We start from the raw sequence: 20,730 nt of genomic DNA, 5'->3' as shown, positions 1-20,730 counted from the left end.
ATAACACATTTATTCCTAAATTATTCTTAGTCTATCAGATATCATCCTGAAATTTAATTTTTTCGATCTAAAGGATACAATTGAAATTCTTTACATCATGTTAAGAAAACAAACAGTTTTGTACTTTTATATAAAAACACTGTTCTCATTTCCTGCAGGACTGTGCTTAGAAATTAATAAATCCTATTTATCTCTAGATGTCATAGCCTGCATGTTTCTTCAGTCATGGTTAAAAGTTATTTTATTATTTTATTACAATGTACAAAATATTTCATAATATTATTATTATTATTTTATGTCAGAATACAAAAGGAAAACAAAATTCTTTGTTTTCATTCATTCATTTTTTTATTTTTATTATCCTTGTTAAATTCATACATACACATCCATATGCAATTTAAGTACATACATATGTACATATATGAGCAAGTAACATATACAAATAAATAATTTTTTATACAAAGAAGTCTGAGCGTGTGCATGTGTTTTTAAAAAAATAACATTTTTTCTCCTTTATTTTTTGCTTTATTTTCTTTTTATATTTTCGAATTTCTATCATATTTTCGAATAGAGTACATACTATAATTGTATAGAGGGTGTGACCGGGTTAAGCAAAAGATTTTCTTATCTCGTTCTCGACAGTACAAAACAACGGTTTATGTACTTATTTGCGGTTGAATTTTTTTGTTTTTTTTTTGGAAATAAAATAATATAAGTGAAAAAAATTATTAATTAAAATCAAATAAATTTATTTTAAATTATTTTTATAATAAAATAATTTTAATTTTGTATTGTTTTTTTTTTCTTAAAATAAATATTTAATCATTGGAAAATATATTAAACTTATCCGAATTCAAAGTGAAAAAAAAAAAAGTAAAACAAAATTTTGCTCATTTGAAGTGAAGAAAAATCATTTAAATTTAAGAAGAGTGCGAACATTTTTACAAAGTTAATATAATTTGTATACATAAATATACATACATGTAGTATAATATACTATGTATCTGTATACATATATATATAATTATAACAATATGTATATATTATGTATATAGTGTTGTAAGGGTGAATTTTTCAATAGAGAAAAAAAATATTTAAATTTTTCTTCTAATATTAATTAAGAAAAGAATGGTGTTATTTTTAAATATTAATAAAAAAAAAGAGTTAAAAAATTTAAAATAAATAAAACAAATAAAAATGATTAATTAAAAATAAGATTTTCATTCAAAAATTAATAAGAAATTTTTTTTTTTATAAATGTATATATGAATGTACATGTATCAAGAATATATAAGCACCAATAAAAAAAAACATAAATAAAATTAACAATAAATTAAAATATTAAAAATTTAAAAATATAATTAATTAATGGATAATTTAAAAAGAATTTTTTTTAATAAAATTTTAAAGAAATAAAATTCAATTCGACTGAAAAATTAATAGAAAAAAAAACAAAAAGTAAAAATTTTTGTATTTTTTTGTTTTTTTCTTCATTTTAACAGCTCTAACATATATATACCTAGTATACATATTGTTAATATTTGTAAATATATATTATAATATTATGTTCATACATAAATGTATGTATGTTGGATAGGTATGGTGAAAATTAAGTAAAACAAAAATTTTACAAACATATTATATGTGTATACATGCAAATACATACAAATATATATAATTATTATACATACGTATATATATCTCCTGGGAAATTCAGCGAGTCCTTTTTTTTTGTGTGTTGATTTTCATATCTCATTTTCTTGTTCTGCTTGTTTGAAAAAAAAAAACATAATATTATCTCTAAATGTGTAAATAGAAAAATGTATAAAAATATTATTCAGTGTAATTAAACATACATGTGCAAACACTCATATACATATATTGAAAAATGTATATGAAAATATGAAAACAATAATAAATATTTAATAATATAAAAGAAACAACAAAAAAATCATATAATAATGCATACATATTATGTATATTAAAATTCGTAAAACTAAAAAGGAGAATATATTTTTCTAAATAAAGTAGGTATACAAAATATACAATACATTTACAATATTTTATTTACACAATCATTTATATATACATATGTATATATGTTCCATATATTTAATAAATATATTTGGGTACACATATGTTTGGGTTATATTAATTTATACACATACAAATGAAATTGAAAATGAAATTTGAGAAAAGGAATAAATATTTTTTTTGTTTCTCTCTTTCAATCATTATTTTTATTATAATTTGCTTTATACAGTTACAGTAAAATCTCAATATAATTGACAATATTATTATCATAATTATTGAAAATAAATATTATTTTTTTTAAACAACTACTGTGCTTTCATATAGGAAACGACGGGAATTTTTTATTTCTCTACATAAATCGCTTATAAGCTAATTTGTGTGTTGAAACAATGTTACTATAAAATTTTCATATTTGAAAATAAATAAAGTTATTTGAATCTTAAAATCAGTGGTTTTTTTAAATCCAGTCGAATTCATGAGTAAATTTAACTCTCTTCGATTGACAAATCGTTTCCTCTTAAATTAACAACCAAAACATGTTAAGAACACTTACAAAGAGATCTACGTTAAATAGACACGTTCATAATCTTTACAAATTCAGTTCAAATTTAATATCATTCTGCTTTAAATTATTAAAAATGTTAATTTTTAAAAATTCTTAAAACATTGAAATGGAATGCGAAATATTCAGAAGTTTTTATGGATTTTCCCTGTGGAACAATTATAACCTTTTTATTTCTGTAAAATTTTAATAATGAAAGTTGCCAAAATTTTTGATAATTTTTTTACCTTTTTTGAATTCAATTTATGGAATTTTATTATTCTGTTTATTAAATTTACACTATCAAATAACATAACTATGTTTTAATGCAATTGTTGGTATAAAAATTTGTTTATTTAATAAAATCGTACCACGCATTAAACGATGAAGCTCAATGAACTTATTTACCCTTCCAATGCTGCTACTTTGGTTCAACTCTCTTATTTCTGAGAGTAGAAATAAATTACATATACGATTTTACCAGTTTATTTCATGTGTTGTTTTCTATCATTCTAAATATAAACTTGCATATACAAGTATGTAATTATAGGTTAAAATTAGAGAAAATTGTAAACTATTATAGTAATTTTTAATAAATTTTCAATACAAAAGAATGGAGTTTTTGTTGAAAATTTAAATTATTTGTAAAAGCAGACCTATAAAATACAATAGAAAATTAACTTTATTTCATTTTATTTGGATTTGTAATAAAAAATAAATTTAAAAATTTAATAAAAATATCATTTCAAAAATTTTGATACAAGAAACCGAACTCATGAAACCGCAAAATTTAACAAAAAATTTTCATTATTTACTGTATTCAGTATTTATTCGCTGTAATCTAAGTGTCTGAGTGCTTACTCTTATATGACCATTTAAAAAACTACCCTATTCTATGTTATTTTTTTTTTATTTTGATCAATTCTTATTTTAGATCAATTGAAAACTATGAAAGTATATACGAGTAAATCTATACCCACAATCGCACTGATATCAAAATAATGCTATAATTTATGCTATATTATACATATACACATTTCTTCTAAATTCTTTAAATCTATACGCACACACATACATATAAATAATATTATCTACATAGTTTCATTTTTAAATTATTTGTTATTTTTATAACAAAAAAAAACAAAATCAAAATAAAAAATTAAGGATACTTTTTTTCACCGTAAATGATAAAAAATAATTCGAATTTTCATTTATTATTGATTGTGATTTTCTTATTTGTATTTGTATGCATGTATATGGCATATACGTATAATGTTCCAATACAAACATAATATGTGCAAGTTCTTATATATGAATAGACAAATAAGAAAAAAATAAAATACTTTTACTATAATTTTATTTTCGATTTTGCGAAAATTTATTACTCAAAATTACATTTTACATTTATACAAATTCAGACATATCATATATACATGTATAAATATATATGCTTATGATGTTCATATATAGAATATTAATAATTACCCTTTTTCGAAAATAAATATTCGCAAACTATAAAATATTACTCTTTTGATGCATACACCAAGAGAAAAGAGAGAAACTATTTAATAAATGAAATGTCATATGTATGATTAAAAACCTGTTCATAGGATAACAACAAAAAAAAAGTGCATTCTAAAGAGAGACAATTGAAAAATAAAATATAAGAATAAAAAATAAAATAAAAATTTTCCAACTTTTATAATAAAAATAACAAAAAGAAAAATAGAGTTGTGCATATTTTTCCCAGAAAATTCATCATACTTTGAAAATTAATAATTTCATTCCAATTCGAAATATTTTTTTATTTTTTACTATTCTTATAAGAAAATGTTAGTAACCCAACCTGTCTGCAAAATATTTTCATTTCAAAATTCAATGATATCAAAAAAAAAGGAACAAAAAGAAAACCCTTTTTTTTTTTTGTTAACAAATACATACAACCAATGAATATACCTGTTAATATGTAATACAAGTAAATAAAATATGCTTGTATCCATTCCATAATAATAAATATATATGTATGTAAGGTGAATGTCTGTATATCGTGCAAAATAATTGCAATTTCTCTTCTTTTTTTTTACAAAAATTTCTCTATTGTTTTATCTATTTTCCTTTGTAAAAATTTTTTCTTCCCTAAAATCTTCAAAGTTAATTTATTCAATTTTTAAATTAAAAGCATTCATTATTGTAGTTTTCTTTTATTTTTTCTATAAAATAATTAATAGCTATTGTAATGTAATATAAACTATGTATTGAAATTGTGTAAATAATTACATACTCGTACATCTTTTTTTTTCTCTTCTATACAGTAAATCTAATTAAAATTCTATTCTACATCTTTTATATGAGTATGTATAACAATATTATTTGTACATGGATAAATATATATAATAATTTGTCTGTTCGTTTTACATAATTACATAGGTACATAATGTTTTATACATATATATATATATATATATATATATATATATATTATGTAGGTGGTTATTTACATTGTATTTATTTAAATTATATATTATACAACAACAGTTGAGAATCATAAACGACATCTTCCTGTAATAGTTTATACCAAAAAATATACTCTGAAAGGTTAAAAAAAATTACAGGAAAAAGAGAAAACCAGGTTCAAGAATCATATGTACGATCCAATTTTTTTTTCTTTTAAGTAAAATAAATGTATATATAGAGAAAATATTTATATATACATTCATATAACACAATATTATAATTTTGTATACATATATCATATACGCAGTATATATTTATTATACGGAGCATTTTATGTATAGCAAGCATTCTATATTTAAATTTCCTTAAAGGCAGATGCAGAAACTTAAATATTATGTATACTACATATAAGTATATTTGCATTGAAATGTATGTATAACATTTTGAAGACAGGAACCAGACGGAAAAGATAATTTTAGTTTGCTGTTTTTTTTTTTATTATTATTTACATTTTCTTACTATTATACTTATAATGTCAATATTAATTTTTTTAAAATTTAAAAGTAAGCGTGCCTTATATATGTATGTATATACATATACAAAATGCATTTTATAAAAATAAATATAATATATTGTTATATAAGGACATACAAACAATTTTATTATAAAATATGTATATATATATATATGGTTTAAAAGATATAAACAAAAGTTATTGCAATCGATCCCTTTTTATAACAGTATAACTATGTACATATAAACATATTTATATGTACCTATATATACTTTATTTATAATTTAGCGCACATCTATTTTTTATGCGATTTTTATTAGATCATTATTATTTAGGTATATAATATGTAAAAATATATTATTTCTGGCATATAACAGCTATACATATGTAACTAACTAACTATACATGTACCGCATGTGGAAAGTTGAAAGTTACATTCAATATTATATAACTTATAATTATACATATACACATTATATAATGCTAATTAAATATTGTCTAGGAATTAAAAAAAATTACATAAGCGTGCAATAATGTTCGTATCTGTATATGGTATTTCTAGTATACTTATATAATTGTATGCATATCTGCTAAGGGTATATATTTAACAATTTTCTTCAAATATCTAATTAGTTTACATATATTCAAATATTAATTGGTTTAATTATATTTGTATATTTTATATACATTATTATGTTAAAAGTTTAATTTAATTTTATTGAATTTTATTCTATATTTTCTTTCATGATATTCAAAAACTTAATGTTTTAAAAGGTTTTTCATTTTATTTTCTATATATATGTAATAATGTAAATTGAAGTTCTTAAGTCTCTTTGTTAATATTACATTAGTTTAGTCATTAAAAAAACTAAGAGTTTTAGTTTCAATTTTAATATGGAAATTGTATTCAAATTGTGTATATAACGTACATATTTATATATATCAAAATTTATTGTTATTATAGTGTTAATAAGTGTGGAATAGTTTATAAGTGGAATTTTAGTGGGCATCAAAATCTGTAATATGTTAGTATGGGTGAATTAAAGGAAATCAGAAAATAGTTAAATAATAAATGTGTCACAGTGCGGAAATAATAAATGTTATACAAAAAAACTACATTGATTTGTTATTAATATAAAATAAAGTAATAATATTTAACATCATAATATTTAAATATTTGAGAATCTGATATGACATTCTCGCAAGCCTTAATAACCGCAATATTATATTATATATACATTGCATCGACTTGTTTTAAATTTTTCTTTAACTATTTAACCCTCATTTTCATTGTTTTTTATCTTTGAGATGAAACATTTTAGGTAAAAATGTAATCTTACACTATAACTTTCTATCAGATAATGAGAAAGTCTATCATTTTCAATAATCTGGTAAGAACTCTTCTCTATGTAATAATTGGTTAATATTCCATGAAATTTTAACGATTTATGTATAATTATCGCTGAAACTTTTTAAAAAAAAGTGTTTATTAGTTTCACTCTGTCCGTCCGTCCATGGACATGTTTACAAAACTTCTATACCCTTGAAGATAGAAAGCTAAACTTTTATATATATGTATATAGATATTTACTAGAAACTTATTTCCGTAGAACAAAATTTTTACCTATCTCACCCCCGCTAAAAGTTATACTCCCCAAAACCCTGAAAATGGCCTTTTTTAAAACCATAAGAATTTTTCAAACTTTACAAACGCAAAAAAGCAGTGGGTTGCTTCTCCTATCGTGGCATACTATAGTTAAACTTTAAAAAAACAAAATGGCCGTTCAAATTTACCGTTATCTAAAAACCGTTTTTTCCAAATTTTTGATTTCGTTTTTCTTCTAGACCCCAATTTGTAGGAGCCTGAAATTTTAGCAACTTTTAGATACTAATAAATAGTTTATTCCGTTTAGAAATTTTTTTTCCATCTCCACCCCCTCTCAAGTTATCGCCTCTTGAAATTTGTAAAATTTCAATTTTTAATGCCTTATATTTTCGAAACCACAAGCTTTTTCAAATTTCTATAAAAGCAAAAAGCTAACGGTAAATTCCATGGCATTAAAAAATATAATTATTTTTCTTAACTCCTGCAAATAACCCTTAAAATTGAGCATTATGTTAACCCCTCTTTATTTCAAAGCCTGCATAAATCGTTCATCCTAAATATATGCAATCCTAGAAATAGTTTCGTTTATGAATGAAAATAATTTTATTCAGCAGTACTTGTTTAAGTTAAAAGTGCTACAATGCAAACCATAGGTTTGACCCAACTTTATTAAATCAATAATCCAAATCAGACAAGTAAAGAGAAATTTTTTTCTCTAGAATGGAAAATTAAACTTTATAAATCCCGTTAAATTATTAATTATCAATCAACTTAAAGATCATCAATTTATTTAATATATTAACAAAAGTTACCATGGTGTTGAGGGCTACTCTGGTTTTAATTTCTAATGTTTAACATTAATATTAAAGGATTTAAGTGGAGTTTTTTGACGATATTGGGATTTATTTACTATTTACATTGAGGCAAAAGAGCTTAACCGCGCGCGAAACCTTAGTACTGTCAACTACGTGTTCCAGGTTTCATCCTTAAAGCAAAAAATATTTATGAACTCCATAATTATTCTACAATCTCAAAACATAAAAACACTTTCGATATATTTTTATATTTGCAGATTTTTTGTCATCCAATAATGCCTTTATTGAACTAGATATTCCCTTTTTTACATGAAAAACACTAATTTTATTTCAAATAAATATTCAAATTATATGTATAAATACAAAATTTCAATTATAGCTGCATTCAAGTATAGCTGCATTTTCAAAATTTTCTCCAATTATTTATTTACTCAAATAACTAACAGAATAATATAAATAAGTAAATTAATTAGGACATTGTATATATAAGTATGCATACAATTAAAATAATGAAATTGAATTATAATTTAAATTTTGCACTGTTGTCAATGTGCAAAAATTTTGGTCAATTCATTCATTCAATTGAAGTTTTCAATACAAATTTAAATCACAATACATAATGTATATATAGTACGAGTATTGTGAGATATATTTATACTTATATAATAATAGCTTCAGTACAACTGCTCATAAAATGCAAATATATGTTAAATTCGTAAAATAAATAAATTGTTTTAAAACATATACACAATATTCTAAAATAAAATGGTATATTACATAAGACCGTATATACCAACATGTATGCGATAAACACATAAAAATTTGTTAATATAAACATTTACACGCAATATATGAACTACTTTTCCACCACTTAACAAATTCGCTATATAAACATTGAATTTATGTGCAATCATAAAAGTTGCCATAGAGAATAAATTCATTTTCCCATGATGTTTATAATTATAAACTTTTAATTTTTTAGAAAAGATATTGTATGTATATTATATGTATGTCATAAAACTTAAAATATATAAAAGTGGGGCTTTTGGTTTTTTGAAAGAAATTTTTTTATTTTTGCACTTAAAACAATACAAAGTGTTGTTATAGTCATGTTTGGAAATCATATTACCCCACATTTATTTAAGTAGTATTTATTATTTTAATATAGAAAATATAAAGTATTTTTTACAATTTAAATCTTGATTAACAAAAAAAAATTATTTTGCACCTTTCAGTTTTGTGAAATTCCTTAAAAATTTTCCAAATCACATAAGCAAGTTTAATACTTAAAGTTGTCAAATAAATTTTTATTTCGTATGCGGAAAGAGTTGATTGTATATTTTGTGTTTAATAGTTTGCTAAAAAAAATAATGTCGTAATATTCAGTGGCAAAAACGCTAAATTTTGTTATATAATAAGGATAATACTGGTTGTAGTTTGAGTTTTCTAGCAAAACATATTTTAATTTCTACCCTCGTAAATACTAATTAAGGAATATAAGTCTTAACTAGGTTCCTCACCATTTATTCCTTAATTTCCAAGATATTTAAATGCTATATTTAATTTTATGCATAATATTTAATTAGTATTTCAAATTTCATGCATAAAATTAGAAAATTGGAACACAAATTGCCGAAAATATAAATTATTTTACTAGATTATTGGAACTAGATTTTTGGAATTTATTCTAATTCAGTTTGATTCTAATTCAATATATAAAAATTTAGTTTGTTATCATTTGAATTTTTTGTCATTTTTATTGTCAAATGAATTGCTTAAACCAACTATCATTTAAACCAATATTGCATGGAAGAGCGACATCAATCATCATTTAGATACACAAAATATGGCTATCAGAAGGCCAATCAAAATTCTTACCATTTAATGAGCAATGAAAGGGAAATGGTCAAGGATTATTAAGGGTTAAAGTGCATTAGTACAACTGGCATAAAGTTTTTGGATTAATTTCTATGAAAAAAAGAACAATAGGAGACAAATTTCAATACCAAATACTGTTATAATAAAATAAAAAGTGAAGAGCGAAGAGTACTCTTACAAGCACGCACCAAGATCAAAACAATCGGCATACAACATCCTAGTCATTGGCTCATTCCTACTGATTAAAATGATTATGATTAAAATTAATTTGTATTTATTTTAAGGTTTTCAACAAATTTATTAAAACTTTTTTCATTCAATCATTTAAATTTGAAGTTGAACCTTCGTTGCAAATATTCAACTAATACTTCTTCTCAATAATATTAATGACTCATTTTAAAATTAATTGCATTTTCAAAAATTAATTCACTATGACTTATGTTTAAAAGTTTTTATTAGAGTATAACATATGTATCCGAAAAAATCCCTGAAGTCAGCCGCAAGATTAAAATTGCTATGAAAATTTGTACTTTGAAATTTGTCATGAGTTAAATTCTAACCTCTGATATTGTGAGTTTTTGGGGTTATAGAACTGTCCGAATCTATTTGTAGTAAATATTCGAAATTGATTTTCAGATAACCCCGCATTAAAAAGTATTTTACATGGTAAGTGATGAAAAATCACTTCCTGGGACTTTTTTGACTTTTTTAGTTAGTACGAGTACAATAGAATTAAATCGCGATGTTCTGAAATTCTCTTTATAAAAATCAACTTCCTACTGTAGCCGTACTCTTTGCAAATATAAATGTAAATATAAATGTGACCTATAAATAAACAAACTTATAAACCATACATTTATATGACATTTCGTATTCTGAATTTGTAAAAACAAAATTTTTCCGCTTAGTTTTCCTTCTTAGAAAGTGATTTTTGATGGTGAAATCACACTGAAATTTCGGCTTTAATTAAGTTGAAAATATTTTTTTACAATAAATGATAGTAAATAAATAATTTTTCGGTAATATTGAAATACTATACATTATACAATCAAAATTAAAGTTTTATGAAGCAATTTACAACAAAATTGTTTCAATTTCGAAAATGTTTCGAATATATTTCTTTCTAATTTTTACGATGTCCTAACTGAAAATTATGTTGCGAAGCGAAAATTCTTGTAGATATTCAAAGTCATGGCCTTAAACTCAAATTTCATAGCTTCAATATGTTTAATGTCCCATGGCTATTTTACTAATAAAGAAAACAATCGAATTTTATTTTGAATAATTTTTAATGCACCATAAAAATGGAGTGCCTATGCTTCTTTTCAATTTTTACAAATATTTATACCTGATGTTTTTATTATTGTTTATTTTAACAAATTAAATTTAATTCAATAACAAATTCCTTCAGATGAAAGACCAAATTTAACAATTTACATTGCTGTTTTTAATTGTTTAAAAGCAATGAAAAAAAATATTTACTATATCAAATGCTTACATTTAATATTTTTTTTTTTGGCAAATTTTTTATAAAAATAGAAAAATTTCTATTTGAAACTTTCTCTCTATAAGTAGTATAGTCAGGAAAGTTTTTATAAAATTCCAAAGAAGTGTGCTTGAAAGAAATTAAATTTTATTATAAAAAAAAACAAAAACAAAAAAAAAAAATAATAATGTTTTGTTTAATGTTCAAAATGGTTTCTGTTATTTCTCTGAGGGCTTTTAATTCAACGATATGGAAGAAAAATATTCGAAACAAATTTTTTATATTGCTGTTATATAATTCTCTTAACTCTACGAAATCAAACGATCATTGTTAATTTTAAAATTAAAATTACAAGTGGCCTAACTGAACTATTTTGTAACACTTTTCTGGAGCTAGATTTTAAGTTTATTGAATTAGAAAAACTTATAATTACCGAAAATCAATGTTAATGCATTTCATTTGTATAAGTTTCTAATTATTCGGTCATAATTTACTTGTAACAATAATTTTCAGGCAATTGGAAAGTTAATTATAGTATCTACTCGTATGTATATGAGTTTGAGAAGTTTGTCCACTTTCTTCTAATGTTTATATAAGAAGTACGCATTTTAAAATTTAAATTAAAAAAATGTAAAAAATGGGTTTACAATTTCATAATACTCTTCAAGAAGTTTATTCAAATAATCGATCTAAGTTTATGAAATTCTAAGAATTTATAAACGGCCGCATTTTGTTTAAATAAACATTCATTTTAATATTTTTATAAAACATTTTTACATTACAAAAAAAAATTTCTTTTTGCTAAAAATGCCCAAGCTACATACCATTCGCAGTTTGATATGTTTATACATTTTGGTTATATTAAAAGTTTAAATATGGTTAAAATTTCAAATAATTTTTAAAATACATTTATTTTATTTATACAAAAAAAAAATTATATTTCATAAATTAATAAAAATATTAAGGCAAGAATGAGATAGAATTGATAAACTTAATTTAAAATAGTTTAATATTATTACAATAATTTGGAATGAAATTTAGAAGAAGTTACCTAAATTAATTTGAAGAATTAATTTTATAAAGTTTTTTCATTTTGTGAAAGCCATGCTTGCTCCGTTCAACTTGAATTTAAAATATAAAATTTTTATTGTCTGGAACTGAACTTATTCAAGTATTTTATAAGAAACGAACATTTTCCAGACATGACCAGAGAAATATAAGACACATGATGTACATGAGAAATATAAAAGTATTTTTGTCTGGAAATAAATTAATAAGGAAATTCTTTAAAACTTGAAAATATGTCTACTAAGTTACTTGGGATAAAATTTTCCCCGTTCGTAATGAATATAATTTCAATCTTTGTGTCGTTAAGAAAGACTATGCAAGATATTTCAACAGGTTAATCTTTGTAAAACTGTGTGGAATGGAAATCTACCGTATACGAAAAGGAATTATGGTTTTTTTTACGTATTATACCTCAAACTACAGTTTTTAGCTGAAAAATTGCTTATACGAGTATCAAGTTAAACAAAATTCAATAATTTACTACATTTAAATCCGTATATTGTCCAAATTTTATTATAACCTAGGTATTATTAATGGTAACAATTTTCATAAAAAAATTTAAATCTTGGCTTTGAGGTTCCCGGAATATTGTTAACATAATAGAAATGTTTGATATTAAGGAAGAAATCATTTAAAATATTTTCATTTGAACAAAAAATAGTCACCAATTAAAAACTAAAATATTAAACGATTATTTTTTAAGACCTCTTATAAGAACAAATTAATTTTAGTTTTGATTTGCAATTAAAAACACAAAATAAAAAATAAGCAACTTGCTTCACAACAAAATCAAATTCGTATTTCATTAAATTTATATTATTCATTATAAGCACTATATATGCGTGTACATATACATGTATATATATATATATATATATTGCATATAATTTTTTCATATTTTTATATATATAAGAGTCATTTATAATTCAGTTTAATTTGTTCTATTTTTCAAATAAAATAAAAAATTTAATAATTTTATAATGAAATGTTCCCATAATATATTCACACATACTTATATATATAATACAATATGTATTTTAGTACAACATATTCAATTTATACATGTATACATATATTGCATACATGTACAAACAAACATAATATTTCAACATTTTAATTAAAATAAAAGTCAAAATCCTTAATTTAAATAAATTCAATGCTAAGAGTGTAAATTGAATAATTAAAATGTTCAACACCGAAAAACAATTAAAATATATTGTATATAGCTTTCTATTAATATTATATATGTATATGTAGGTTTGTATATATGCATATACACTTATACATGCATATAATATTTGTTTTGCCTACAATATATCCTTTTTTTTTGTTATTCACCATTCAAACAATAGTATATTGTATGTATATATTTTTATTTAAATTAATTCAACACACATAAACATTTACGTCATACATAAATATTATGTATGTACATATGTATGGATAATATGGAGAAAAACAAACACATTTGTACTGAAAATAAATTTATAATTTTCTATTTTTATTCATCACCCCATTTACACTAAAATAATCTTCCTTATAAAATTTTTTTTTTTATAATCTGAAAAAATTTTAATGAGTTTTTTACTCTCAAAAAAGTGAAACAAAAAACAAAAACAAACAAACAAAAAATCTGTACCAGAAAAAAAAAAATAAATAAATAGAAAGTGTACACAAAATAACAATGAAAAATTTTTAGCCGAATTTCGAAAAGACAAACAAACTAAATTAAAGAGGAAGAAAAAAGAAACAGCCTATATTTCTTGTATTTTCGAAAATGTAAAAATGAATGTAAAAAATTTTTATCAAACAAATATTACACATAAAATGTAAAACTTAATATGCACACATAAACAAAATCCTAGAATTGATTAATAAACATTTCTCGTCCTTTTCTCATTTTTTTTTTTTATTTTCTATTTCGAAAAAACATCATCGTAAAAAGGATGTAAAAAATTCCTAAATGACATTATTTGCGAAAGTAAAAAAAAAACAACAAAATTCGAGACTTCAATTCTATATTAGAAACTTCGAACTTTCGAAATTTCAACAATAATATTTTGTGGTTTTACTGTTGAAATATGTGTATACATGGACGCACGTTCACGTTCAAATTGGAAATAATAAAAATATTCGTTGTAACAATGAATGTATGTAAGTATGTAAATGTTACAGACATTTTTACAAAAATATATCCTTTGCTGGGACTTAAATTAGTGTTGCCAAATACCAATCTATTTGCTTTATAAATTAATTATTAAATAAGATTTTTTGTTTGATTTCTATTTGAAGATTTTGAAGTAGACTACAGTTTAAATATTTCAAATATATGCAGTTCTAATGTCTAGGACTTGTAGAAATATTCGGTTTTAACCAGACAAAAAAGATAAATTCAAATATTCAAATCTAAACAAATCTAATTAAAATATTTACATGAGTTCCTTGTTGAAGATCACATTCTCATTTATAACAAAAGTTATATTAAATTTATCTATTATAGCGTTCCTTTACATTTTATTTTACAGTATTTGATGTAAATGACGTATTAGTACATCAAATAGTATTATCTATTAAATAGTGTTATGGTTTATCTCATGTTTTCACCTTAAAAATTTGATGTACAAATATACCACTTGATACAGTTATACTGAAGAGATCAATAAAAATTATATCACATTTTTATTCTCGATTGAACTCAAATTCTCAAAATTTATAGCTCGTTAAAAAGGATTACATGTATATTCAATGCGGCAATATTATTATTTTAATAAATTATTATTTTAATATGATATTTCATTATAAAAAATGTATACCAATTTCAATTCACAATTTTAAGAAAAGGTCACAAGGACCATTTATAGGATGTTACAACATCTCTAACCCTTTATTCAACAGTAGATTACCCATTTTCAATAGTTTGTTTTGTAACTTGGAATTTTTTATATTTATTTTTGTTTTTTTTTTTTCAAGTATTAGTTACATATAATTTTAACACTTAAAAAATTGTTATATTTCTCTTTGAAACTTTGGATAATCTGTGTAAATATCTGGCAATATTCTTTAAAAATTATTATTACTATTTTTAACACGCACCTACACAACACCAATATTTTTTTTCCATCACGTCATATAACACAAACATATACCGAAATATCTATAATAATTTTAGAGCGAACGAACGAAAATTTTCATCATAATATACAGAGTATAGACGTTCATTGTATATCCTTATAAATGCTACTTTGTTATGGACCAGATTTCTATATATATATATATATATATGGATGTTATCTTTACATTATAGAAAAAGGAAATAATTTAATAGATACTAATACTGTATAATATATTGCCTGAAAGTATGTATGTGTAATTCTGACTTCATGTTCTTCATTAACTCACAGGGAAAAAAATATACACGAAAAAAAAGAAAATAATTTACACTTACACATTTATACGAATATGTAATAATTATGTACTAAATTTATATTGGATTTCATATATACATATACCTACGCGAGTATTTATTGAAGTAAGTAAGTAGGCGAAAAGCCAGTCTAAATGGAAAAAAACTATACACAAAGAATATTATACAAGTTATTAAATATTAAAAGTTAATATAGACAAAAATTCGAATATTTCAATTCTCTTCCGTAATTTACATTTTTTATCTACATAATTTACATGTATAATATTACATATATACATATATTATATAGGTTATAAAAGGATATTTGAATACAGAATAATAAATAAAATACAAAAATGAAAAATCCTTTGAGTATAAGAAAAAAAAACGCAAACAAAACAGAATGAAAAAAAAGTGTATAAAAATAATGAAAAGAATGAAAAGTTTATTTAACTTATAAATCTTAACGAAAGTTTATTGGCCTTTAAGTTTTATATCAGATGATATAATGAGGGCAAGAAAACCTCTTTATATCTACATCCTTATATATGTAAAAAAAATATCTATATTCATATCACATCTTCTTCATTTCCAACTTTCATTCCACTCTTTTATGTTTATAAAATACAAAAATTGTGAAAAATATTATTCAATACTTTAAAGAATCACTCATCATTAATATATTGTTCTCATATATATTGTATACTGCTCTCATGTGTGACAAACGATGAAATAGATAAGAAATAATGTAAACCAAATATATACATACATATACACACTACATTTATTGAAATTTACATATCTATATACAATATACAATCAATATAAAAATCCTTATTGGAAATCATCCAAAATATTCTGATACACAATAGAGCAGATGTCACATAAAACAGCAAAAAAAAATGTGTTATTTTAAGGATATTTATGAAATAAAAATGAAAAAAAAGATATTCATATAAAAGGATGCAATTAAACGATCAAAATCTGTATATATGGGGATATTTAAGTAATTCATATGTTTTCTTGTTTCTATTTTTTCATTTTTATAAATACAAACATATATGATGGAAACGAAATGATATTTTTGCAAAGTACAACAATATTTTTTTTATACCATAAAAATTTAAAAGAAAATATAAAAATCCTTGCATTGTGCACATACATACAAATAAAATTTTATTTATGCTTTTAAGAATACTTACATTACATTAATGTTCTTAATGTATACAAAGTGATTCAGAAAGGTTTACAACAACATATTCCATTGTTTAGAGGATCAAAAATGATTTTCTAAAGTTTGAATGCTTGTGTTTCCGAAATCATACAAAACACAAAAACAATAATGCGTTCATTTTATGCTGTTTTCTAGCCCTATCAAAAAATGTTTGTTTGAAGCTGCCATCTTTTTCGGAACGGAAGTTATGTATAAGAGAAAAAACTGGGACAAGTAGAAATTTCGTGAAAAATTGGTTTAAATCGCAATGTCTTGAAAACCGTTGAGATTTGGCATTCACTCCTCAGAACAAAAGTTTTGCCCATTATTAATCCTGTAATCAAAGGTATAACTCTCTGAATCATCTTGTATATACCATAGATAATCTGGAGTCACACTGTTGTAAATGTATAAAACATGAAATTTCGACCGTTTTTTGGTGCGTAAAGTCTGTACAAGTAGTTCCTTTTCTAATTCAACATTGATTTTAATTTTTAATCAAGCTTAAATTCAAGTAAAATAATGTTTTGTCCAGTTTATTAATTAGTTACTAAATATATAATTATTCAGTTTTCAATCAAAAATAATAAAAATTTTTGATATAAATTAAAGAATTCTGAGAGAATTTCAATGGTGTTCTAATTTAAGAAAAACATAATATTTTAATTTTAGAATTAATCTGTGTAGGATAAGATTATCTATCAGTTTTCCATACCGTTACCAGCATTACTTTTGCTGGTAACGGTATCCATCGTACTATTATTATAATAAACACAAACTAGGTCTCTACAGATAATTTGTGTTTGTAAAATGTTTTTAAAATTTCTATCACAAATCGGTGTCTCTTAACGTATTGAATCTTAGAATATAAGCCAAATACTTGCAAATTCTACTCCATTTTCGTTTTACAGATCTTAAACTTTTTAAAATATTTTAATTAAAGAATGAACACCAATAGTAAATTTGAATTTACTTTCGAAAAACGCAAGTATTAATTATATTAGAGCAATTTAATTGCGATTTTTCAAAAATTAAAATTCTCGCACTTGAACCACTCTTTCTCTTGGTAAGCAAATATAAGTACAGATAAATGTTTGCAGTTATAGAGCATTTAAAAGAAAGAAAATAAAATATGATTTTTTTTTTAAATAAAAAGAAATAATTGTTAGATCCTTTGTATAAAAATATAAATATGTACATTCATTGTATACACAATTTATGGTATACATATACAAGTATGGATTTAAATTAAATACTGTTGAGGTCACATTACAAGAGTCATTGAAAATTTCATATATATTCATAACATGCATATACGCGATTCTATATAAGTGCATATACATATTTATACATACATAGTTGCATACTTTTGTATACTTCACTCAAATAGAACAAATAGAAATTTAAATACAGTAGAATTCAAATAAAGTCAACTTGCTATATGATAACATACTTTAAGTTATTATAAGAATTGTTATTCAAGACATGATTTTAAAGGTTTACGACATTTTTAATCACTTTGAATTTAATCCCAAAGATTTCGCAAGGCTGTAAGATCGTTAATTTGTAATATAAATTTTTTCTCTAGCATCTAACCTAATGAAGCCGTTGATGTGATGCCGTTGCACTGTCTCAATCAATATAATTAATTAAAAATGTAAATTAGTGTTTACTTTAGTACAAATTTTATTTAAAATAAATTTCAATAGTATGATTGCTCCCAAACTTATGCAATATTATATTTTAATACAAATCTTAACCGTAATATAAACTTTTGTTTATATTACGGTTAAGATTTACATTCTAGGTTTTTAAGGTTAAGATTTGCATTCTAGGCTTTTAATTTTTAAGTAAAGTATATGCAAATTTATAAGACGCGAATTTAATCTAGAACTTTTTTGTAATTCTAAAATTGAATCGTTGTTCTTCAATTCTTAAATTTTAAAAATTCGCAATCTTTTACTTTCTCATTGTGTTTTTACATTTCTTAAGCGCATTTTCAATGAAATATATTTACAAAAAAATCTTTGAATAGGTTTCACCAGAACTAAATAATTTTATTTCCCCTTCAGAACTATGTCTTCAGAGTTATTCAAAAAAACCATTAAAATACAAATCCACTAATTTCATTTTGGAAATTGAATCATTGTTCTTCTGCCTGCGTAATTTTAGAAACATTTTACTGTATTAACAAAAAAAAAATTTTTTTTAAGATCTAAGAAGAAAATTTAGTTCACTAATGTACAAATAAACACACATTGAAACATACTTTAGATGTATCGTGTTATTTTTCAAAAAAGGATAATAAATATTTTTAGAACAAGTATAGTTATTAATGCAACAAAATGAAAACGAAAACAAAACAAAAACCAAAAAAAAAAAAAAATTCTTATTATGTCAAAAATTAAAAATAGAATTTTTGCCCCTCACCAAAATATTATCAATTTTAGTTGACTTTGCGATCTATTTTTTCATACATAATTTATTAAGAATAAAAGCCATAAAATTATATAACAAATATTACTGAAATTATGTAGGATAACCTACATAGATAATGCTGTGTAAAGCAATTCGTGAAAAATAATTTCATTTGACATTATTGTTAACAAAGAAATTATGAATTTGATTGCTATATTGATTTTGATTTCCTAGACATTCTTTTTTTTTTTTAACAACAAAATCAAATAAACGCGTTCTGTTTTTTTGGTTCTTGCAGAAGGCAAAATCATAAAAGAGACTCTTGACGGATCCTTTATTTTATATTAATAATTAAATTTTATTTGAAAAAATTATAGAAACGCAAATAATTTTTCATGTTGAACTGATAAAATTGTAACAAGTATATGAAATTATGAAGAAGAGTGACACACAAATTTATAAATATAAATAATAAAATTATTATAATATTGTGAATTGAGTCAAATTTACTTTACAAACAATTTAATTTTATTATAAATTCAAATGATGTATTCAATATTGATTTGTTGACGGTAAAATATTCAATATTTCCATGCAATATGCTTAATACTTTTAGAATGTCCTTCTCTTCATCTGGTTTACAAGACACTGGTTTACAAGACTATTAAAATACAAGCTAAATTAAAAATATAATTAAAAAGCTTAATTGTTTTCAAATAAAACTTAGTCATAGTTACTAATTTCCTTAAAACAAAATGTTTGCGTACATAGATCACTTAAAGTTATGATCTTTGAAAGTCCCAAAAATGTTGTAAACAAGAAAAATTTTTTTAAGTATCACCCATAAATGTTGAAACTTTTAAATAACTAATTTTTCCAAAAATAGGAAACAGATCTAAAAAAAATTTTTTAAGAGTAATGGTGGTATAACTTGTATGTACTAAAATCGAGTGATATTATTTTTTTGTAAGCATGTCTTTTAAAGTGATACAAAATTGGAATGAATTTAAAATTTTCTACATAATTGTACATCTATAAAAAAACACAAATTCTAAACACAGGATATATAAAACCCGTCGTCATTGAATTGCGAATAGATTACTCGCTAATTAAACAAGCGTGGTTTGATTAGCCTTTTGTGATTATTAGAACTCGAATTTCTCTTGAATGTTTAAGAATACGAAAGCAATAAAGAAATTTGGAGCCTTTTAAATTTGCAAAAATGATGACTCAGTAACAATTAGTTTGTACCACCTTTCTATTTCTGCAAATACGAAAATTGCTTCACGAAAATCGA

At 22.6% G+C, this 20,730-nt stretch overlaps 1 protein-coding gene across 5 annotated transcripts in view; it reads left to right on the top strand.

The window, feature by feature from the left end:
- The first annotated feature begins 1,896 nt into the window (after window positions 1-1,896).
- Window positions 1,897-20,730, top strand: part of LOC129618703 (protein tweety-like) — a 32,405-nt gene continuing 13,571 nt past the window's right edge. For all 5 annotated transcript variants that reach the window (XM_055533638.1, XM_055533637.1, XM_055533635.1 and 2 more), the window contains exon 1: window positions 1,897-2,027. The gene's annotated coding sequence lies outside the window, so the exon portion shown is untranslated. The remainder of the gene's footprint in view (window positions 2,028-20,730) is intronic.

The sequence above is a fragment of the Condylostylus longicornis genome, unplaced genomic scaffold, assembly GCF_029603195.1.
Source record: "Condylostylus longicornis isolate FDR11 unplaced genomic scaffold, ASM2960319v2 ptg000010l, whole genome shotgun sequence".
Classification (NCBI taxonomy): domain Eukaryota; kingdom Metazoa; phylum Arthropoda; class Insecta; order Diptera; family Dolichopodidae; genus Condylostylus; species Condylostylus longicornis.
The sequence above is the reverse complement of the archived record's forward strand: the minus strand, read 5'-3'. Positions and strand labels throughout refer to the sequence as shown.